The 25,223-nt window shown below is 42.6% G+C and overlaps 1 pseudogene; it reads right to left on the minus strand.

The window, feature by feature from the left end:
* Positions 1 to 3,428: 3,428 nt before the first annotated feature.
* LOC137758629 (UDP-N-acetylglucosamine--peptide N-acetylglucosaminyltransferase 110 kDa subunit pseudogene) lies at positions 3,429 to 6,566 on the minus strand (annotated as a pseudogene).
* Positions 6,567 to 25,223: the final 18,657 nt, after the last annotated feature.

Consider the following 25,223-nt stretch of genomic DNA (forward strand, 5'->3'; position numbering starts at 1 on the left):
CTTATACAGTGTTTGTGGGAGAGTCAATTTATTTCAACCATTTTGGAAGATAATTTGCATTATCTATTAGGTTGAAGGTATGCATGCCTTTTGACTCAGCAATTCTACTCTCTGATGTTTGGCCTAGAGAAACTCTTGTACACATGTAGTGGGCGGTAGGTATAAGATGTTCATAGTAGCATATCTGTAAGAGCAAAAACTAGAAACAACCAAGATATTCACCAACAGTAGAATGGAGTAAAATTCTGATATATTCATATAATTGAATACTATACAGAAATAAACATGAATAAACTGTAGTTATTTGCAACAACATGGATGCATCTCAGGAACATGTTATTAAGTGGAAAAAGTATGTCCCAGAAAGACCCATATGGTAAATTCCAATTATATGAAGTTCAAAAGCATGCAAAAATCATATATACATACATATATATGTATATATACATACACACACACACACACACACACATATATATATATATATATAGAATGATTAGGAAGGATGGGATTGGAGAGGGATACATAGGGGCTTAAATGTTCTATGTCTTAAATGGGACAGTAGGTGCACAAGTGATCATGTCATTGTTACTTTTTTTATCCTTAAACATTTATTTTATAAATATTCTTTTGTATATATCCGATACTTAATAAAATGTCAAGGCTCTTTGGAATTGAGGAGGTAAAAAGAGCTTTATCACAGAATGATTTCATGCTGGAAAGTTAGAAACAACAACAAAGGTCCCCAGTAAAGGTCTGGTTAAATAAATTAAGGTACATCTGTATAACAGAATAGCATCCAGCAATGAAGTGCATACACTGACATGAGATGTTCCTTGTATAGCAGATGAAAGAAGTTACAGAACAGTATGATACCTCATTTACATAAGAAATATAAAAATACACATACATAAGAATAGAAAAAGCGTTGAGTGAGTACACCAAAAAGTTAACTGTACTGGAATCTGGGTGTTGACTATTAGAATTATACTTAGGGTTTTTTTTCTTGATTTCTTCTCATTTTTTTCTACCAGAAACATATATTACTATTATACCAAAAAAAGTCAGAGAAAGAGTAGCAAAGAATATCTAAGAAACATCAGAAAGAAGAATGTAAATATAAAATGTTTGGAAACGACCTTCACAAAATATATTAACATATTATTTGAAGAAAATGGTTACACTTTTATTAGAGTTAAAAATGAGATTTGAAGATAAATGGATTTATCTATCTATCTATCAAGTTTCTGGCTAAAAGGCAATATAATAAAGATTTAACTTCTTCCCAATTTAATTTACAGGATTAAAATAATCCCAAACAAAATCACAAAGAAGTTTTTTGTTTTTTGTTTTTCAGGGCAAATCATTCATTTATTGTTTAAAGATTGCAAGACAACATCTGAATTTCTGTAGCACAATGTAAATGTTTTACTTTTTTGATAAAGCAGAGTATAATAGAAAAAACAATTAGTTTCCAGTAATATCTATATCTCTATTCAGAATTAAGCCTTCCACAGACATGTTACCTGGAAACAAAAGCCTGTTACAATAAGCAAAGCTTCAACCAGAGCGGCTACTTTTCGGGCAGGGAAAGGTTCATCCCTCTAGGGGGATGCTGTGCTATGTAAAATGGCTGCAAGGTCACAGCCTTGAGGGCGCTGGAAGTCTATTCTCCTATTCCACATGAAGTAGTTTGGTGAACTTCAAACGTCCGTTCATCTGCAACCAAGCTGGCAACCTTTAACTGATTCTTTCAAGCAGGTAAAAAATAAATTAAAAGAAATCCCTACACTGATGTTCCTTGATTTACACTGTTAAGTCGTTCATTAACATGTAATTCTGGCTAAGAATTACATTTGAGACTCCTTGCTCAGATTTTGGTTAACAGTACAAATCTTTCCGAAATTCAAGTGCTTCTTAATCAATCATTTGTCAGCTAGGATACATTCAGGCATCAGCTGCAACTACAGAATAGATGCACTGCCTCAGCACTTTGGAAAGACAGAATCTAGAACACTACTAGCAGACAAAATATCTGTTACTAGACAGCATATGTGCAGTACAGCAAGACAAAAACATATATTCATATGTTGGCTTGTTTAAGCCTCAAGCCCTCAGTCCTTTGTTGAAATACAATAATTTCATTCCTATGGTTTTCAATACCAAAAACTCAACCCCCAGGAGGGCTAAAGTCTAATTTATACTCCAAACCAAGTAGCAGTGCAGTTCGCTACTACTGAGGCTGAATCCATAGACTTCAAGACCACGTCCAGAAGACAAGTTATTATGTGTAACACCCTAGAAGGTCTGAAGCATAATAATCATATACATAGCTGGTCCTCCAGAGCTTTTTACCTATAACATGTTTTTTGATGAAAGTTATTTAATGCACTGGAGATAACTGGGACTTACTGATCAAATATTTGAATACTTGTACTTACCTGGGATTTCATTTCTGCTGAAAGAAAAAGGAAGAACAGGACTCACTTTAAAAAAAAGAACAAACTTTAGAAGTGAAAGTAAAAATCTGATCACACACTATCACTTTTGGAAGCAGCACAGAGGGGCAGTCAACGGTAAAACACTGGTGCAATAGGTCAAAACTCTAGGCCAAAAATCCATTATTATTATCATCAGTGACAGTACCACAACTGTGCCCTTCATAATTAATAATCACTCCTAAGAATCTTCATTTGGCACCAGATGATGTGTTTAAGAGAAACACTCTGGGAGGTTTTGAATCAGACTTGGTTTTTTGTTAGCCAAGTTACAGGAAAATGTTTAAAGTGGGGGGAAGGGAAGAAGGAAACGGACCAGAAAAAGAATTTAAGCCATAAACCAACAAAGCACTGATAGTTCCAAACATGTCAGACACTAAAATGACTGATATAGGCTCAAGTGGTTTATAAAACCTATAAAAAGACTACACCAGCAAAGTCCCCATTTGTCTGTAGAGTTCAGAAACTAAAACAAGGAATATTTTAGCTTAAAACCTTATCTCAAAAGAATCATATACACGTCACATGAATAAAACCTGAAACCAAACATTTTTAATAGCTCCAATACCCCAAATATAAAGAAAAACTTAATTCAGAAGACTGGGCAATCTCTATCTCCCCTCCACACTAACCACCCATCCCATGGAAGACCAAGGGAGATCAGACCTTCCAGACTTAGGCAACACCTGGCTGCCGCAAAATTCTACGGAGACTCCTTGTGGAACAGCAGTCTCCCATCTCTTGTGTCTCTCCCTGTCATGATCATGCAGGAAGCAAGTCTGGCTGTGCTATCTGTTATCACTGTCTGTCACCCATCTGCAACATGATATTGCTACAAAGGTAAGTACAAAGTAACGTATCTAGTTCCCTTTCCCCCAGAAGGTTGAGGCTCAGGTACAGGGGTAATTCTCCTGCGCACACAGTCATTATTTAGGCCGACTCAGTGACGTCAACAGGCTTCATCATGTGATCAGGTTTGTTGCCAGCTGCATAATGCTCCCACATCTGTAGATAGAGGCGCTCTAGTTCCAGTGTGTATTGTTTGGTGTTGAACAGAGGGCTAGATATTCTCTGCTTCCAGACTTTGCCACGAATTCTCTTCAGGTATTCTAGATCAGTTCCCAGTTTCACAGCTATGTCTTCATACTCTTGTCTATTTTTAGCAATAAGCTCAAGACAGCCTAAACAGGTGAGCTGGGAAGCTGCAACTCGGGAAGCAAGAGTCTCTCCTGGCATAGTCACCATGGGTGTCCCCGACCAAAGGACATCCATCCCTGTGGTGTGTCCATTACAGAGTGGAGTGTCCAAGCAGACATCAGCCAGCTGGCCTCTCCGAACATGTTCCTCTTTAGGAGCAACAGGTGAAAAAATGATACGGTTCTGGGGAAGGCCCATATTTTGCGCGTACTGTTGAATATTAGGTTCTCCTGCTGGGAAACGCAACAGCCACAGTACGCTATTGGGAACACGCTTCAGAATATTTGCCCACATCTGCAAAGTAGATGGGTCAATTTTATATAGCTGATTAAAGTTACAGTACACAATGGCATCTTCCGGTAACCCGTACTGAGAACGTGTGGTTACAATAATGGTACGGGGAACCTCCTCTCCAGTGGCAGCCTTATTGTTGATCTGGGTAGTTGCCAGTCCATTGCTAATACTGAATCCATTAATTGTTATCTGAATTTGTCCTCTGTTAATCATTTCAATAACTGCTTCTGCAGTCGTATTCATAGGAATGACAGGCATATTAAGATCTATATTGCTGCTGTCTGCTTTGTCTCCTCCATCAGGACATTTCATCTTGACAATTTTCACGTCTGGTAGACTATCAAGAAATGCTTTGAGGTCGATGCCATTCAGCACAATTCGATTGTCATAAATGTGCCCATTGGACTTAAAATCGATGACTGCTTTTTTCTTCAGGTGAGGGAACATATTAGCATGATCACCAATAAAGAAAGTATGGGGCATATAAGCCAGTTTCTCAGAATACTGCTCAGCAACTTCAGCAGGTGAAGTTTCCCGATCAGTGATGATATAATCCATGAAAAGCGCGCCACTAGTCCCAGGGTACCCCAGCCACATTGCCTGAATAGGAGCTGGCCTGAGAGCAAAGAGTTCATTTCGAGCACCCCTGGTATAACCATTCATATTTACGAGGATGTGTATACCATCTTGATGGATGCGATCAGCTGCTTTTCCATCGCATGGAATCTGAGAAAGATCAACGAAATGATCGGCTTCTGCCATCACCTTCGCTCGGAAGTTTGTGCCATCATCTGGGCTCAGGGCATAACAGAATACCTCAAATTTATCACGATTGTGCATGCCTGGAATAGACTGCATAAGATGAGAAGTAGGATGGTTCCCAAAGTCAGAACTCACGTATCCTACACGCAGTCGACCATCACTGAGCTTCAAGTCCTTTGGATGTTCATACGGTGGTTTGTGAAGGACATTGATGTTATCCAGGCAGAGGTGCCCATGCCTCTCGGCAATAGCCTTCCTGACGCCGTGAGGAAGAGGATATAACATGCTGTGATGAGGCTGCACAGAAGGCAACCTGTTCTTCTCTAACTGGTCAGCCACAACGCTGACCAACCTCTTCATGCGCTCATCATAGTCTGTCCAGTCACAGACAATCTGCAGGCAATGAGCCAGATTACAATAAGCGTCAGGAAAGTCAGGTTGAAGCTTCAGAGCAGTGCGATAAGAAGCAATTGCTTCTGGAATATTCCCTGAATCCTTGTGAATGGAAGCCAGATTGCTGTGGGCATCCGCAAATGCAGGGTTAATCTGAATGGCACGTGTATAACACTGCAAGGCTCCCTGAACATCCTGCATCCCCGTTAGAGTGTTTCCCATATTACAGTAGGCCTCAGCAAAGGTAGGACTGATTCGAATAGCCTCCTTATAATGCATCAGAGCTTCCTGCACTCTTCCCTGCTGCTGCAATACACTTGCTAAATTTGAATGGGCAGCAGCAAACTCGGGGAAGACTTCTAATGCTTTACAATACAAGCGAACTGCCTCTTCAATGTTTCCCTGTTCTCGCTTGATATTGGCTAGGTTATTCAGAGAGTCTGCATGGGTGGGACACAGCCACAGAGCTGTATTATAACAATCTTCTGCTTCGGCAACACTGCCCTTCTCTTTGAGAGCGTTGGCTAGGTTGCAGTAAGCGTCCGGGAAGTGTGGTTGCAATTCAATAGCTCGCCTGTAGGTGTCTATTGCCAGATCTATCAGGCCTTGCTCATAGTATACACAAGCCAGGCTGCCATGTACCACTGCATGATTTGGACTCAAGCTTAGGGCACGAAGGTAAGCTGCCACAGCTCGTTCAAAAATCCGTGCCTCTTTGAAGACATTTCCTAAATTGATATAAGCATCCAGAAAATTGGGGTCATGGGTGACAGCCTTTTCAAAGTGATGAATTGCAAGCCAAATCTCCCCTTGTGCATTGAAAACACAGCCAAGGTTACTCCAAGCTACTGCAAAGTTCGGTTGCGTCTCAATTGCTTTCAAATAACATGCCTTGGCTTCTTCCAAGCGACCCAGGGCTTTGAGCAGGTTCCCCAGGTCACTGCAAACACAGTACAGATCAGGATTGTACTGAAGAGCGGAGGCGTAAGCTTGTACTGCCCCTTCCATGTCGCCTGCTGCTACCAAAGCGGCTGCCAGGTTAATATAACCATCGATGAAATCTGGTTTGAGACGCAACGCATGCCGGTAATGCTCGATTGCTTCCTGCAACTGCCCGCTTTCCTTGTACACATTCCCCAAATTCGAATAGGCTTCTGCCAGAAGAGGGTTCTTTTTAATTGCCAGAGTACTAAAGTGGGCAGATCCGTCCAGCCTTCGACACCGGAAGTGTATAGATGAAAGTAATAAAAGTACACCAGTATTGTCTGGCTCTTGTCTCCAGAGCTGCATGCAGTGTCTCTCAGCTGCCTCAAAATCTCCCGCCTGATAGGCTCGATGTGTCAACTCTGCTAACCCTTGGAAGGAAAGCATACGTTTCGTTGGGTCTGTGCTGTCGGCCACGTTGCCCACGGAAGACGCCATCTGGAGCTTCTGGAGGGAGTGCGAAAAGAGGGTAATTGAGTCCCGCTGCTGCCACTACTGGCAAGAATGTTTCTAGAGGTAGCAAATACAAGGGCAGTAGCCGTACCACTGCTTTGGCAGGCTTAAGCGGCGGCAGCAGTTACATACACTGAACCTTAGGAACTCTGGTTGGCCATCTATCTCTCACGGTCTTGAAAAAATCACAATGAAGTTTAAGTTTTTTTTAATTGATAAGATGGTTCTAAAGTTTATCTGGAGATGCAAGAGGGAAGAGATGTGGGGACATATGTATATGTATAACTGATTCACTTTGTTATAAAGCAGAAACTAACACACCATAGTAAAGCAATTATACTCTAATAAAGATGTTAAAAAAAATATAGAGTTTATCTGGAAGAATAAATGGGGCTATTGATAATAGAATTCTGAAAATTAAAATTAAGAGGTTAGACTTGTTCTAATGGATCAATTTTAAAATGAATGCTAAAGCGACAACCATTGAACCACTATGATACAGTCAAATAGAAAGCTCTTAAACATCTAGTAGAAAGTGCTCAAACATCTCTTTATATTTTTAGAAACAGTGAATGTTGGAGGAAATAATGGTAATAGAGAAAGTAGAACATAAATAATGTTGGAATAATGGTTAAGGAAGGGTAGTTAATTTTTACCTTAAAATACGTTCTAAAACAAATTTGACTGTATTTACCTAAGATAAATTATAGATAAGTTAATGTAAAAAAATTTAAATCATTATTCAGAGGGAGCACAGAAAATATGTAACAGATTCACGAGGGTATAAGTCACTAAATCCAATGACTTTGCAGGACCAACTGATAATCTTGACTACCAACGCTCTTTTTCTTCCCTTTGCCTCCTTTGACTTCTATGACACACACTGCCCTGATTTTTCACCTCACTTTGGTTGCTACTTCTCCAATTCCTTTGCAAGATTATCCTCCTCTGAAAGCCATTACATGTTTGAGTTCCTCAGGGCCCATTCCTTCTCTACACTGTCTCCCAAGATATTCACATTTATAGCCACGGCTCCAATGACCACCTCTACTCAGGTGACTCAAATTTAACTCTCCCCCAGGCATTTCTTACCTATCAGTATAAGTCAGAATCCCTGAAAGAGAAAGGTGGCACACTCAAATGTACCGTAATTAAGGAGACTGTAGTCAAGAGATCATTTGCAAAGGGTTTGGGGAAAACAACAGAGGACAGTAGTCCAGCATCTCAGGGAGCTTTTACTGCCTAGGCTTAAAGGAGGAGGTTAGGGACTTCCCTGGTGGCTCAGTGGTTAAGAATCCACCTGCCAGTGCAGGGGTTCAAGCCCTGGTCCGGAAAGATCCCACATGCCACGGAGCAACTGAGCCTGTGCGCCACAACTACTCAGCCTGCACTCTAGAGCCCACGAGCCACAACTACTGAGCCCGCGGGCCGCAACTACTGAAGACCGGGCACCTAGAGCCCGTGCTCTGCAACAAGAGAAGCCACCGAAATGAGAAGCCCACTCACTGCAACGAAGAGTAGCCCCCACTTGCCGCGACTAGAGAAAGCCCGGGCGCAGCAAAGATCCAATGCAGCCAAAAATTAATTAATTAGTTTTTTGAAAAAGGAGGAGGTGGAAATGATTACTGGATTCGAGAGAGAAAAAAAGAGGAAGAGGTGGGAGGAAGAAGAGCAGGAGGCGCAGGAGGCAGAGGAGGAGGGTTTGAAGGAGGCAGGGTGGAAAGAGGAGGAGGTGGGGAAGAGGAAGAGATGATGCAGGATGTATGTCGTATCGAGTAAATACTCAGCCTTCACGCTTCTTCCCTCATGTACCTCCTATGGGCTGAACGCAACTAGAAGGCAGCGCACACGGGAGCAGGTGCTGGGGATACATGGAATCTTGACATGCCACACACGTTAATGTCTCCGGGCAGGGATCAGCGTAGAGATGGGTGGAGAGTGGCTCTAGATGGGGAGGCAGAAGATATCTACCTAACAGACACCTCCTGCTTGGCTTCTTCTCTAGGACATCCCAGGGATATTTAAAACTCAGCAGGCCCAAGATTAAACTCATGAACTGCCCACTCCACAACCTCTCAAGAACAAGACTAATGAAAAACAAACTGGTCCTCTTTCAGTGTTTTCTGTGTCATCAAATGGTATCAAGGTCAGGCGTGTCTCCCCATAACTGTGCAGGAAGGGATTGGAGTGGGGCAACAGTAGGTGCAAATAGATCATTGAGGATGCTATTCCCCTAGTCCAGACAGAAATGATGATAGAATGGGCTGAGGAAGTGTTGGTAATGACGAACAGAAGTGGATGGATTGAAGTGGATAGACTGAAGAGATATTTCGAAAGCAAAATTGTTAGGACTTGTTATGAGATTGGATGTTTGGAGGTAAAAGTAATGTGGTTGTCAAAGATGACACCTTCAGTGATTTCCCATAGATCTTAGGAAGGAGACACAACTCCTTACCATGGACTTACTGGCCCTGCGTGGTCAGCATCCCCCACTTCCCACCCTTCAACCTTCCGCCTTCACTTACACCAGGCCCCTCTGAGGATGTGGACCATGTCCTACATTCTTTCAGTCCTTCCTGTTGCCTATGCTTGCCCATGAGCAGGACCTTTGCACCGGCTCTTTCCACTGCCTGTAATGCTCTTAGCCCACTACCTAAGTCCTCTTTATCATTCTTAGCTCAGTCACCACTTCCCCAGGAAAGCTTCCCCTGACTTCCCTAACTAGACCTAACCCTTCTATGAAAGCGCTCCTAGACTGGGTCCTTCCCTCTGTAGCCTCTATCCTTTAGTAGCTTACACACACTTGTGTGGCTTTTCAGTAAACGTCTAACATATTCTCAATCCCCCACCAGGATAGGAACTCCACGAGGACAGGGGCTGTGTCTTTCTTGTCTCAAAATAAATAGTCTTATTGCCTCTCGTAGTGCTTGGCACCTTGTAGTACACACACACACATACACACACGCACACACACACTCTCTTTAATGAATGAATGAATAAAAGTAAAAGCAATGGAATATATCATGTAGAAACACACTGATGGATTTAATAGACTTAAATTATAACCTTCTCTATATTAAACAAGAGTAAGGAGTAAATGATAAGTGATAAACTTAGAGATATATTCATAATATAAAGACAAGAAGACTATATCTCAGTAGAGTTCTTGCCACATCAACAATACAAATAATACCCAGCAGGAATTGACAAAAACAAAACAAACAAAAAAACCCCCCTAGAGCAGAAAGTGTTATGACAACTTTTCACTATAAAAATTGAAACTCCAAATAAAACTGGCCTAAACAAGAAGGAAACCCACTGTATCACGTAACCAGAAGGATAGGATGGCTTCCCTCAGGATCATGAGACGGTACCCAGCGATCACCGGGGACAGCATGCTTTCTTGTGCACATTCATCAGAGGAGAAATGCAGTCTCTTTGCTAGCAATACAATACAAATCCTGGGCTTCCCTAGTGGTGCAGTGGTTAAGAATCTGCCCGCCATTGCAGGGGACACGGGTTCAAGCCCTGCTCTGGGAAGATCCCACATGCTGCGGAGCAACTAGGCCTGTGCACCACAACTACTGAGCCTGTGTTCTAGAGCCCGCGAGCCACAACTCCTGAAGCCCATGCGCCTAGAGCCCTGTGCTCCGCAACAAGAGAAGCCACCCCAATGAGAAGCCCGTGCACCACAACGAAGAGTGGCCCCCGCTCACCACAGCTAGAGAAAGCCCGTGTGCAGCAACGAAGACCCAACGCAGCCAAAAATAAAATAAATAAAAATAAATAAATTTATCAAAAGAAAAAAAATACAAGTTCTTCTCTTTAGCTTCACTGAGTCACTTTAGGACCAAGCTGGATCAATTCTGCTGTCAGAGGATGCCATGTTCTCATTTTGAACCACTCACTAGCAAGAGAGATTGGATCACCATGTTTGGTTTGTGTTAATCAAGACCCGTTCCTGGCACTAGGCTCAATTCCAGAAACCACACTGTTGTTGAGGAATCAAATACAAGGTCCACTAATATTGGCCACAATCATGGGGGGAAATGGTCAGCCTTAGGAGTGAGGCAGATGCAAGAAAACAAACATGGCAGTGAGGTATCATTGTTCAACTTGCAATTTTAAAGTTTGTTTGCATTTTAAAAAATTATTCATGGAAAATGGATTATAAATTGATTTAATCTTTCTGGCGGGCAATTTGGCAAAATACGAAAAAACCTTGGAAACATTTATGACAAATTTTGGAAAGTATACATGTGTGTAGAAATAAGGAGGAAACACAAAAATGTTCTTGTGGCTGTTACTGGCTGGCAATTTTACGGGTGACTTTTTCTTTTAAATGTTTCCCAAATATTCTTTAGCCTAATTTTGTTTATTTAAACACAAAGGACACGAAGGAACCTCTTATTTCAGAACGTGGACCACTTTCAGTCAGGAATATCCTCTGGAAGCTTAAGCAGTGGGCAAAGGAGTTGCAGGGTTTCATTGCTCCCTTAAGGTAATGAAGAGAAAATAGCAAACGATGTGAATCAAAGATTCTGAGTTATGGAATTCTCTGCTTCTAAAGTTCTAGTTTGGCCCAATTGGTCTGTAATCCAGGGGGAAAAAAGAAAGAAGGCATAAAACACTGCAGAAAGATATGTAGTTACAACAGAGCATTTAGCATAAAGCTTGTTCTTCTAAAATTCAACCTCTAACTCAACTCCATAGGCTCTTGGCTATAGGCCTTAGTGAGGAAACAGTTGAAGCTACACGACCAGACTTAGCTTGATCTACTGTCACTTTTGTTGAGGAGAATAGGTTGGACAGTTTTAAAAACTTGAGCATAGGAAAATATCTGAGCTCACGTTTAAGTTAAGAGTCTGAACGTCTGGGATAAAGGAACGTGTGTTAGCGAACTGGGGTTTCCAACAGATCTTTAACCGTGAGGATCAGTGACGCTGTTCTTTCTCCAGGTTTAATTTGATAATTTCCCCCATTCTTCTCAGACGCCTCTTTTGGTTCTCTTTCTGCCTTTATAGTCAGTCACCCTTCTGAGTAACCTTGGGCAAGTCATTTAACCTCTGCTGTAGCCTTTCTGAAAGAGCCTTCCATCGTGGATTTCCCTCTGTCTAAACATCTCTAAAGCTTCCTTGGAGTGACAGATCAGGAAAATCTATGAATTTAGGATAGCCCTTAGGCTAATGAGGGAGTACTGCATTTTTACACAGTCCTCCTTTTAAGGGCTTAAAACCAGATCTTTCACCTAGCTAAGAAGGGAATGTGCCAGCATCAGATTCTACCCCATCAGTCTCCCAGCAGTTACAGCAAGCCAACAGCTCAGCCTGTGCCTAAATTGGCCATGAACAGACAAGTGAGGACAGTAGAGAGGCAGGAAATGGGGTTAGGTTGATTTTTATCTATTAGCAGCAGCTTAAACTGGTACGCTGGGCAGCTCTGTCTCCCATTGGCTACAGCTGCTGAGAGCAGCAGGGTGAGGGCTGACCTCTATCTGTCGGGTGTAAGTCAAACCCTGAATACGTTTGTAGCAAACTTCAGTGCTCCAGAACGCCAAGTTTAACTTACGCCCAACCACATACAATATTTTTATCAGGAACCGTGATATTCTCCACCTGCGAGGAACTTACATCTGTGGCTTTCCCCCCTCCTAGATTTTTTTTGCTTTCTTTCTCACTGCCTCTCCCTCCTGTCACCCTGTGACCAATTTTGTCCCCCTGCATCTGTGCTATCTTCTGGCTGGGAGGGGCTGTGATGGTCACAGCTGTGCTCCTTCCAGCAATCATGGTCACACCGGCCCTTCTCTGCCTGCCCCAGTTTCCATCTGACCACGTTGTGCCCACCCCTGGCACTTGCAGTTGTTACCCAGGTTGGCACCGCCTCATGATCACGTGTGCCCTTCTGGGCCAGCGCGAGTTTCAGAATGTGTCTGTTGCTAATACAACTGCAGCTGTAGACAGACAGGAATATGTTCAAAACGTGAGTTCTAAACTTCCTACACAGTAACTGTTTCTTAATAGTTTTTGAAGACCAGATAGTCTTTTTTTTTTTTTTTTAAGATAGTGTTTAAGTATTTGGACGTTTATTTTCCTAGATGAGAGAATAAACTACTTGAACTTTCACGTAGGCAGCTAACCATCCAAATGTGGCAAAGCTCCTTTCCTTTGTCTTGGGTCTCAATCAGTACATGGATGTTGTTTTGTCTCAATCAGTATGTGTATGTATTTATTTACACTGACATCACAATGTGAAACTTAACCTACTCAGTTCTGCCGTCACACTAAAGCATCGGCACACTTAGGCCTCTGTTTACAATGCAGAAACTGCTGTCCATGACCTATTATCATCTCTTCACTGGGGCCCTGTAGTAGCAGAAAAGAAGCCCAGATGATGCAAAATTATTCTAGCAACTCAGATCCCCACGCACACAAGCCACATTGCAGTAATGTGAGATGGAAAAGACCTATTAAGGCATCCCACTGATTCTCTGAGGGCATGTGGTGGTTTTTTCCCTCTCCAATACGCTGATCTACGTTTCAGTGCCTTTCCCAATTGCAAATGGCACAAGTGACGGGGCCTCCATCCCTCCTGGGGGACAGGGCAGCACAGTCTATAATAGATCTCTCCATTAGGGCATGAGTCTTGCTCAGCTGCCTGAATTATCTTTGTTTTGACTCTCATTTCCGTCACTCCTCCTGCCGTCCCCTTGGACCACACAAAATAATTTCTCCCCGTCCCCGCTATTTACACCCTTCAAGTCCTTGCGGCTGATGAGCCAGTCCCTGCTAGCTAGAGCCAGTGGTCATGCTGGGAGACCTGTCTCTTTCCTCTTCCCTCTGAAGGCAGTCCCTTCAGGCTGATAAATCATATTTGTTGCTCTTCGATGAACGCTCATCAGTTTCTCACTCATTTGCCTCATTTCTTTGTCACTCAGGCTGCTCAGGAAAATCCCCTGTGTTTGTCTCCGTTGTTGCAAAAGAAGATGATGGTGGTAGAACCTCTGCTTACAGCAAACAGAGCACATCTCCTCAGCCACCAGGCACCCTCCTGCCCCCAGGACACTGGCGTCACCTAGTCCGTTGTCTTTAACTCTCTTCCTTGGGGTGTGGAGCTACTGTGTTAACAGGCCCTGAGGTGTGTTTGTAGAGACAGGAAGAGTTGATCTGTATTTCACCTGACCAGCTTTCCTTGTTGTATATTTAGTTAATGCCCATTAGCTGCTTAAATCGTAGTTTGCTGCCCATCTCAATTCCCCGTTGGAAAAGCTTCCTTGAACTCCCTCAAGAGAATGCTAACCTCCTTTCCATTAATACTCCCACGTTTCCTGATATTAAAGTGGACGACATCAGTCACCATAGCAGACATCTTTGCCAAACGGGGAATTCTGTTGCTGTGGGAGGGGCAGGATGGCCCCTTTACCTTGAATGAGCTGAATGTCACCGCAAACCAGGAAATTTGGGGAGTGGCTTTTGCAGCGCCAGCATCAACGGTGTTCAACCTGTCCCTTCTCTAACTCCCCAGGTAATGGCTCCCCTGAGTGCTAAAGCACCCCATTTCATAAGGTCTTTCCTAATGTGCTCATATTTATGCAATAACAATCACCAACATAGTGCTTTACAAACTCTTTTCATCTAATTACATCATCCTACTTAACAGTCACAGCCATCCTGTGAGAAAGGAACTCTCTTCTTTATTTTACCAGGGAGGAAACTGAGGCTTAGGGATGTTCCACTGCCCAATGGCACAAATATTCAGTTAATTATCCTTTCCATTCCCTTTTGGTTCTCCTCCTGAAATCATTGGAAACAATGCTCCACGAACACTATGTGAAGAGGCGCTCACTGTATACAGGTTCCTAAAGTCACTGGGATGCTGGCCATTGCATAATATTCTTCTGTACTCTTAGTTGGCAAAAATAGAGTGAATAGACATCATCCACAGTTCCGTATGAGTCCTATGGTTTATCAGTAGGATAACTCAGTTGTTATTCGATGACAGAAAGAGTATATTGAAATTTATAAGACATAGCCTGCTCTCTCTTTCTAAACAGTAATGTAATGTTATTAGGCATGAGCTAAAAGTGAGCTTATCTCCTCCAATACCAGATCAGACCCTGAGGGTATCTGTTTTTCCTGCAAAGCTGATAAAATTATATACACCTAAGATAAAAGAAGAAAGAACTATATATGTCAATACATGTTAATAACATGATTTGAAGAAACAAAGGACCTGAATAATCCTGACTTTTTTGAGTAATTTAAAAAGCAGAAATATAATTTGCTACCAAATACATGGTCACGGAAGCACAACGTCCTAATACTGTGCTAACAGCTAAGCAAAAGATGATGTTTATTGCATCACTTATTTTCAAGGAGTGCTTAGCAATATTTTTAATTTGGCACAGATGTGATTACAGTAGGAGAAAGACCTGTACTGAACGGTTTTTATGCTTTAAGGGATTGAGGCAACATCCAAATAAAAGTCTCATCAGAGCCAGCATTTTGAACAAAATCCAGATCAAGAAATGTATGCTGTTAAGTGAACTGCTCCTTGCTGTGTCCTGGCCAGAGAAAGCAAATTGCGCGTGTACACATAAACTATCAACGCACAGAAACACGCAGAAGTCTCCGTCTCTATCAAGACGGAAGGCAGAATTCTTTTTTCTCCATCTCTATTAAGACAGAAGGCAGAACTATTCCTTCTGCATCAGCTTGTGAGCCCTCACTGTCTCATGTGTAACTAACTTGAAACTGTACTTAGTGGCTGGACTGGATGGTGCCTGTAACTTTCTGGCAAGAAATTATTAAGCAAACGCAACCTTGAAGATGCACCCTTGAAGATTCCAGCTGTATTTCATCGTACCCAGGGTTTAACTGTAAAAAAGAAAACTCTTATTGCTTATTTTTAATTACTGCAAATTCAAACACATGTTTACCATGGTGAAGTTTAAAAATACAATGAGAAAAAAGAAACCAGTAGTTTTTATTTATTTAGAACACCTAGTGCAAAGGTGCACGTAGCCTGTCACAAGCAGTAAGGAGATTTACTGTAAGCATCTGCCAGGGACAAAAATTCAGGCAAGGCTCTTTTTGTTGCTGCTATAAAGAATCCACCTACAAGAGAGTTTAATCAGCTGAAGATGAACATCAGTGCAGATCTGTTTAGTGTTGTCTCTCAGCCGTGACCTCATTTCTGATACTGACAGCCTGGACTGCCTCTTAGATTTGGTTGGGGCTTGGATGCATCCCCTGGCAAACCTGGATGAAACTAGAAGAGGGAGGTTTTGGTAGCTCTGTAGGCCCGTTAGCTATCTCATTCTCTCTTCACATGGGGCTACATATTCATCAGAGGTAGCCAATGATTCCAAGTTTTAATGGAACCTAAAGTATAGTCCATTACCATATATGAACCAAGAAGTAAGTGTAATAGTTCTACTTCAGATTAGCTAACGGTGGAATCTTGTTCCACAAACAGCCAAGACACGGGTTACTGAGAACAAAGGTATTTCCCATGCCACCAAATTGCGCTTTCAGTGTTGTCTTCTTCTAGGTAGGTCAACATAGTAAAGAGGTCATTACCAACATTAACATATATAGAATTTCCAGGGATTTTGTTACACTTACATTCAACAAATAGAGCTAATCTGCACGGGACCTAACCATCCCATAGCTAGCACAGTCGGGTAACAATGCTCTTCTCGCCCAGCAATCCACACTTCCTTCTAAGGGGGGGGGGTCCCCAATTTACTGAGGGGTATGTTTTCCTAAAGCTTCTTTTCATACCCTTGGAGCCCACTCCCAAACTCACTAAGAATAAAATACTGTTAAGAACTCAACAAATGGACATTGGAAAGCCGATACTGGCTTTAGTTGATTTTAGCCCACCTTTGATTTGTTCGGAGACTGAATTCCTTACACATAAAGAACAGTATTTATTTCATGAGAACAAAGGTTTAAGAGGCAACCAAGATATATTTAGTAAAGAGAAGGTGATTGAACCTCCAAATAGGTCATGGTGACTTATCAGCAACTGAAAATAGTATTTTAAGATCATACTAGTTCTCTGTGTGCGTCATTTAGATTTGTTTTGGTTGTCTGATTTAAGTTGGCGTTGGCAGTTTGGAACAAACACAGAAAGACTTTAACATATGGCTAGGTAGGTTGTTTTAGATCCAAATCATTAGGACTGTGGCTTGGTATAAATTTAGAATGACTGTAATCTAAAGTGTTGGGGTCGTTACATACTTATATTTAGGAGTGGCCAGAGATAACATTTCTATTATGAAACCATGCTGTAATCGAATCGACAACTTGGAAATTTACCAGCATTTTTAAACACTTCACATATTTTAATCCATCAATTTTTGTTCTTGATACTCTGAAAAAGTCATCAGAAAGAAGCCATTTATCATTCATTTTCCCCATGAAGGAAGGCAATTTCCTAATGAATGAGGAAATCTTTCATTTTAGGTGGAAAAAATAATACAATAGGTCAATTATACTAAATTTAAAAGATAAAGTTTTTACTACATTTACATTTAATATATGTTATTCTGGAAAGCAAATACATGTGAACACAATGGGGATAATAGTAGTATCTACCTTGTGGATTATAGGAGGATTGAAGGAATTAACACATAAAACATTCTTACAACAGTGGCTGACACATGAAATGCTCAGTAAATGTTAGCTGTTATTCTACTATGTGATAAAGTGAGGAACTTCACTAGTATTCATGGGTGCAATTCTTGCATTTTACAGAAAAAGTGGTTTCATCCATTTTTTACAGAACCTAGTATGCTTTCTGTTCTGAGGGCACAATGAAGCTGAGAGGGATGGCTCCTCTAAGTGAAACTGACCCCTGCATTTAGTGCCTGAAATCAGAGGAAGCTTGTCAGTGTGGGCAGACACCAAGAGTAGACCAATCTGATCTCCCACTTCTTTTTTCTCTCATGGAAACGAATGGAGGGTATCTGATGTGGACCCTTCAATCAATTGTTCCTGCTTAATGTTTCAAACCTTGGTTTACTGTGGGGTAAACTTCGGTTCCTGACAGTCATCCAAAATCTTAGTTTCTCTTCAGTTCCACTGCAGAATAAAAACTAAATTTACCCCAGTGGATTGTTACATCAAGTCTGGTATTATTTCTCCCAAGAGGCCATCTGCTTCTGGGAAAAGACAACAGGGCGTGCCCTCCATTACACCTCCATTTAACTGACGGTGCAATGATGGACAATTCCTTGTTGACCCCTGCAATTCAGAGTTATTGTCTTGGAACATAAGATTTGATGATCTCTTTTCACTCCATAGGATAACTGTAAAAGTATCCGCCCAGTGTTCAATCCAACCCCCAGACATTGCTTCTGATGGCCTTAAATTCTTTTGATTAGTCTACACACCACAGAAACTCAGATTACTAAAATTAGTGGGGAAGGGATGGATTCTTCTCAAACATCCTACCACCAGAATAGGTGTACTTGCAAAGTCAAGTTTGCCTGACGTATCCTCTGTCTCAAGTGGTACAAACGGCCCTGCAGGGTGGAGCCCCCACAACCTGCTTCCCTGGGCGTGCGCGTCTGTGGGTGTCGGGGTACGCGCAGGACACACACGGACCCACTCTGCCAGGGCAGCCCAATCACGGCCCCCCTCTCACCTCAAAGCCTGTCAACTCTCACGCCCCTCCTTGAACGCACAGCCCCTTTCTCCTCCTTCGCTCCTTCGTATCCCGCCTCCAAAGTAGGACGCCCACGTTCGTTGGCAGGTGGTCCTCTCACTCCTACCCGGAAACCAATCATTCGCGTGCTGGTGGAGAATGACGGAGACAATGGGAATTCTTGTTGCGTCAGCTGCCCGCCCCGAGCGCCGGGAGGCGGTGCAGGGGGCGGGGTACGGGTTGGGGGGTTAGGTTCCTTATGGAGTGAGGAGCGGGCAGAGGAGCCGGCGGCGCGGCTCCGCGTTCAGCCAGGCACCTCGAGGCCCTTTCCCCCTACCAGGTCCCCAGAAGCAGGGATCCCGGCCCTCCCTGCAGCTGCCGGGCTCTCGTGCGCGTGCAGCCCCGCGCGTCTGCGTGATGCCGGCGGCTGCCCCTTTCCCCTGTCAGCGCGAGGCCCGGGGCGGCGGCGGCGGCGGCGGCGGCTCCGGGCTCCTCGCGGCCCCGGCCGTAACCGCCACACCCAGCCCGGTCGGGTGGTTGGGGCCGTTGGACGTTTGTTTTCGCAGCCTTCCCCTCCCCCCCTCGCTGAGGCGGCGGGGGTGCGCGTTGCGAAGGGGGAGCCGAGAGACTCCTCCCCCTCCACGATCCCCCCGCCCCTCCACCTTACACACTCGCACGCACTAGCGCGCCGGCTCCCACACGCTCGCGCGCATCCCGCTCCGCGCCTCGGTGTTGGCCGGCATCGTCCAGGGCCCGCGGAGCCACCATGTGCACTGCCTCCTCCTCATCCCCCGCCGCAGAGGATGCGGCGCAGCGCCGCGGGTTCCCCGCCCGCCACCCCCGCCGCCGGGAGCGGGAACGGTGCGGGCGGCGGCGGAGGCGTGAGCTGCGCCCCGGTTGCGGGAGCCGGCCGGCTGCTGCAGCCCATCCGCGCCACGGTGCCCTACCAGCTCCTGCGGGGCAGCCGACACAGTCCCACGCGCCCGCCCGCCGCCGCCGCCTCGCTGGGCAGCCTCCCGGGGCCCGGCGCGGCTCGCGGCCCCGGCCAGCCCGGCCCGACGCCGCCGCCGACCGCGGCCCCGACCGAGCAGGCGCCGCGGGCCAAGGGCCGCCCGAGACGGTCCCCAGACAGCCACCGGAGGAGCCACTCACCTGAGCGCCGGAGCCCCGGCTCGCCCGTGGGCAGAGGTAGCGAGCCCAACCCTTGCGTCCTCCCGGGCTGCCGTCTCCCCGACGGCGCCCTCCGTGGAAACTTCAGCCTCTCCGGGCTTCTCTTTGCTAGTGCATTCTGGAAGGTGTGAAAGTGGCTTTGGGAACCTCAGCCCCCTGCGGTCGCTGCGGGGCTTGGATGAGCGAACTGCGGAGCAACTTTTATTTGACCCTCCTGGCGCCCCTCAGCTTTTATCTTCCATCACTCGCCTGGATCGAAAGGTTTTTCAGTTTAAGAGCTGATTAGCTCACTCATGTGTTTGCTGTTTGTAGTGGGGGAAGGAGGAGCTGGGCGAAACACTTAAAAACAATACGCACACAAACTCTCCGGCAGCAGGTAAGGTGGTGGTTGTAATCTGTACAGCCTCTTTGTGCTTTCCTACAAAGTTCCTATAACGTGTCTGTGCCTACCGGGATAATTTTTGTTTTCTTTTTTGGGGGTGGGGAGGTGGAGGCACCAGTTATGATGTAAGGATATCCTGTTGGGTGTGTAGAGGGGACAGTTTTGGATGTGCAATTGAAGTGTATAGTGTTTGGTTGGGCTTTTTTTTTGGAGGGGGGGCTCCCTCTTTTCTCTACTTTATATAGTCATATGCCTCAGGGCGGTACTGCACTGGAAACAGTTTATGCCCAACTCAAGACTTTCATGGTAAATTTCTAAGGACCTATTTGTGGAGTGTGCTCCCTTTTTCCCTTCTATTTTTAAGTACACTTAACAGTTCAGTTGAGCTGTTAAAGGATCTCAAGTTTCGTTTTTCTTAGCTGTCAAAGGTAATGGTGAGCTGGTGGATGCTGTCGGCTTCCCTTGATGTTTTGCGTTTTGGTGTGGTTTGGTTTATGTTTAGGGACACGGTGAATGATCTAGTTTAGTCCTGGGGGAGAGAAGGAAGTTTAGCCAAAACAGGGATGTAAAGCTCCTAAGGGAGGGAGGAGTAGCTCATGTTATTAGATAGCACGCTAGGGCTACAGATGCTGCTGCCGCGTTGTGGAGAGAACGGATCATACCGAGGGGGAAACTCTCTGCTTGGAAGGGAATCACTGTGGAGCCTGTGCAATGTTTATGTGGTATGTGTAATTTTATTACTGGAGTTTTCTTGATGAAGGTCTTAGACTTGGAGAACGTGACTGTGTTAAGATAGATTGCAGTTTTGGTGTTTTGCTTTAATATTTCTGACCTGTAATTAGCATGTTGCTAAGGCCCTTGTTTTCAGACCACTTGATGGTGAGGCAGGGTAGGATGTAGTGCAGTGGTATGTGTCCAGGAGCACCGAGAAATGCATCCTGTAATCATAATGCACCGGAAGGAATTTGCTCCCCCACTCCTCCCCCAGTTCAAGCCCGCTGCAGAAACTGACATCCTCCAGCAAATCCTGAATGAATGAATGAAAACAACGTGATCGCCCTAATAATGACCACAACTGAACACACATACACATTGGCTGTATTTTATAGAAAAGGCCACCATTTTCTAACAGATTAATGCCATGTGCAACTCCTTTGCACGTTTTCTAGAACTGTATGAAATGAGAGGTAACAGAATGAAAAGAAGGCAGCAGTTACATAAATTTTTGAGTGATTTAGTTTCAACAGTACATAGATTGAGTTTTGGGATTTTCTTTTAGGGACTAATGTAAGAGCCATAATATAAGCACTGCAGAAAGACTGTGTTCAGAGGGTTTGCGGGCATAGTGAGTAGTTTCAGCAACTGCTGCAGCAATATATTGGTCATCTAGTACCTCCTCCCCTTTTGTTGATAAACACATCTGACAACAGATTGTAGTACAACTTGTTTTTCTGCATCCTTCAGAAGTCTTAATTGCTTAAGAATTACAAGGTCCATCATCAAGTAGTTTTAATGAAATTTGTGACCAGGCTTAAACTGTCCTCTTTGTTGTAGTATGTCACATCTGAGTTGAATGCAATTTTAACGCGATCATGATGAAAACACTTCTCTGAATCTGGTTGTTCAGGAGACAGATTTGCATCAGAGAACTTCTATTGGGAACAGAAGAGGCCTTTCTGCTGTTTTTAACACCAGGTGGTTTTGTCAGTTTCTTACATTGAAATGATTTTGAATGTAGGCTCTTCTGCCCCCGGTTCCCTGATGATATTACCTTTCTGTTACTTCTCCACATCCCACCTTGCTCCTCTCTACCTAAGTTAAAACGATACAACTAATCTATTCTTTTTACTTATCTATTTAAAATTCATGCTATGAACAGTTGAACAATTTTTCAAACAATTATCTACTCAGTTTCTTTTGAATTCTGCAAGGTTCTGACTTCAGTGGATTGTAGCCTCCACAGGTCAAGGCTCCTGCCGCTGCTGCTGCTGCAGACACTGACATCACTATACTGCATGAATGAAAAACAACAACGTGCTCCATTTCTGGCTCTCCACCTCCTTGCTTTTCTGCACACTCCGTGTGTGTGTGTGTGTGTGTGTGTGTGTGTTTAAGATGGTATTACGCTGCATTTGAAACTACACTTAAAACTGTTAAATTAGGTAGGTGGTGGCTCAGGGATATGTGTTTAGTCTAGAAGCATATTGCTTACAAAAAGCTTCAAGTGCTATGAGCATTTGGACTAGAGGTGACATAACAGCATTCAGTATTTTTTTTATCTGGACTGGTGGTTATGGAAGAAAATACAGAAGATGTAAACAATTTTCTTTGTAATTGCTTTACCAAGAAGAAGTTATGAGACAGTGTAATTTCTGAACATGTTAGATCATTATTACCTCCCTCTGAAACATTCTTAATGTGCACATTTATAGGGTTAAGTCTAGAATAATAAAGAAATGATACTCAGATTGTTTCACAAGGCTGAGGAAAAGCTGAATTATGTAAATAGGCACAATTTTAATATGATATTTATAAAATCTAGCAAGAAGATGGTAATTTTCTTTATTTTTGTAGCACAGTTTTAGATAATTTCAATGGGTATCATAATAGAAGATACATAAATCTCCAAACACCTTGCTCTGTATAGAGAACATGGAGTTTTAAAAATTGAAATTATCTTGTTTATGCATATGATCATATTTTTGTTTGCATTTTTAAAATTTTCTTTTCTATTTTTAAAACTTCAGAGTTTGTTATTTATATTCATTTCTTCTGCCTTTGGCAAAATGTCCCCCTCCCCCTTGTTCAGCTCTGAAGGGTCTTGAAGTGGTGAATGACAAGCTACTGAATGCATCCTCAGGCTCCCTGTGATGTGTTTTTAATAGATGTAAAATCATGAAGTATTATGCAAATAGTTATTGTTTTGTAATGGTAATACATAAGTGTACCTTTGAGATAAATAGAACAACCCAAATGAGAATATAGCAGGATGTTGTGTTAAAATGAATGATCTTTAAGCTAAAATCATGAGTAACAATGAAAATATAATAAAGTTGCTTCTTTCTGAAAACTTCATAAAGCAAAACCTATGAATTCAAAAACAGAACAAATACAGTTTTATTGGGCAAGACAGTAAATAGCAATTGCAGGTCCTTTTGTGGTTTTTTGTAAGGATTGAGGGTGGAGATGAATTATAAATTCTGAAAGATATAAAAACCGTTGCGTTAGAGCACTCGATGTAGAATACCGCTTATTTTTAAGTGTACCAAACCTAATAACAAAAACATGGAAGAGCTTGTAATTTATATAGTTCCTGCTATGGAAAATAGCATGTGTTGATTCCTGATTTAACATGCCTAATATCATTAACTCTAGAGTGAAATTTGATAAGAATTTTTCATGAGTACCTTGAGAGCCTTATTGTTTTATACATTAAGAAGTCATGATTACATTTTAAAAGAAAATACAAAGCCAGCTAGCATATAATGCTGAATGACTGCCTGCAGTGTGTGTGCATGTGTGTGTGTGTGTGTGTGTGTGTGTGTGTGTCTGTGTTTTGATCAAATAATTTGCTTTCAGTTTTTTATTTTTCATTAAATTTTCCCTCGAGTCCTTTTTACTGCTATGCTCAGTTTGTGGACTTCCAACATTTTAAAGTACTTTTTTTCTCTCTCTTTTTAAAGATACTCAGACATTCTCTTATAAAGTTACTTCTCAGGCCGATATTGTTGAAAATTAAGGTCCTCGTCTTGTCCCCCCCCTTTTAAAAATAGTTTTCCTTGAGTGCTTAGAGTTAACTTGTTTCAAAGCTTTCTTATACTAGACTGAAAACAGTTAAAGCTTTGACTGTTTTTCCTAAAGAGACAGGTTTCAGATACTGATTTTTGGGAAAGGTTTTCAGCCTTTGAGAACTACACTAAGTATCAGCAGCTTTCATTAACTAAATTCTCCCATTAATTATGGTACGTAAAATTTCTCCATCAGTGGGTCAATAGCAAAATAGGTAAGTGAATATATAGAAGTTTTTTATTCTTCAACTGTTTTACGTTCAAAGATTATATTCCTTTCAAATAACTATTATTCTAAGCATATTGAATGTTGTATACCTAGGGTGTAGAAAAGCACCTTGGTCAGTTTAACTGTATGTAAAGTCGTGTATATATATTGAGCTGAAAATTCTTTCATTATTTACAGTACTTTTTACAGAAGGACATTTCATTCACTGCAATGTACGTTGCTTCAAGGATTTAATGCAAATTAGGATTTATACATTGGGGAAGTGTTGAAGGGTAATGGTATCCTTGTGATTTTTATTTGTGATACTGTGGACTAAATGTGAATAAGAAAACAAAGGAGTAATTGGGCTCCATGGCAATGAATAGCAATGGAAATAAACGGCAGTGTTCAACAAATGGCGAGTAGGAGAGGATTTTTCTTAAATCTGAAATTTAAAACATTGCTAAAAGCCTGTTTTATCAAAGCTTCCACATACAGCTAAGAATCTGCCAAGAAGTATATACTAATGACTTTGTTATTCTTAATTTTAGTCTTTTCTCCAGAGTTTCAATCCCCAGACACCACCACAATAGGCTTTTTCACAGCACCTGTCCTGGGTGTGTGCCTGGCACTGTTGTCTTTTGTCTTCAATATATAATTTTGTTCTCTCATTAAATGTCAAAGAAACCAAATCACTGATGCTGTTTCTGTCCTATATTCTATTTATTTTAACAAGAGGTTGAGCTTCTCTGATGCTGGTCTCTAACTGGGTTTGTCCAAAGTCAGTGGAGGAAAGAGAGAACACTGCTCACCTATTGATGTGAAAAACCTGAGTGAGAAGCTGATGCAAGAGCCAGGAGCCAATCTCCTTCCCTTTCTACCTCTCATCTGAACCCTAGACCTGACCGTGACTCCATGGGTCATCCAGTTGATTCTAGAAGGATAATACTTGTGCTTGTTCTGCAAAACAAATTATAATGGAGTTATAGTAATTCTAAAGAAAACAGGATTATACTTACTTATGAACAAATTGTGGAAAAATACTTTGCTAGTATTTCATTTTTGTAGGAACAAACATGGCAGATCCCTTTGAGCAGTGTGGTTTACCTCAGGTGAATGTTATTGTGGCAGCTTGCAGGACGAGGCAAGTTCATGAGTACCTGAATAACCTCCCCAATATTATGTTGTATCTCTAATTGTTGTAGGTACAAAGGAAGAAAACATGTGAGTGCTTTACTCTATATAAGGCAATATATACTTTCGTTCATCAAGAAAGTGGATTTCAAATCCTATCTTCCGATTCCAGATACAGCGTTCATTCCACAGGATTATCCTATTTCTCCTAATTAAAAAGAGACTGATATTGGTCATCAGCTGTGATTTCTGAGCTATAAGAATTACTGAAGAATAGGTTTTCTATTGGTTCCACAGCACTATTACAC

Source organism: Eschrichtius robustus, chromosome 2 (genome assembly GCF_028021215.1).
Source record: "Eschrichtius robustus isolate mEscRob2 chromosome 2, mEscRob2.pri, whole genome shotgun sequence".
Classification (NCBI taxonomy): Eukaryota; Metazoa; Chordata; class Mammalia; order Artiodactyla; family Eschrichtiidae; genus Eschrichtius; species Eschrichtius robustus.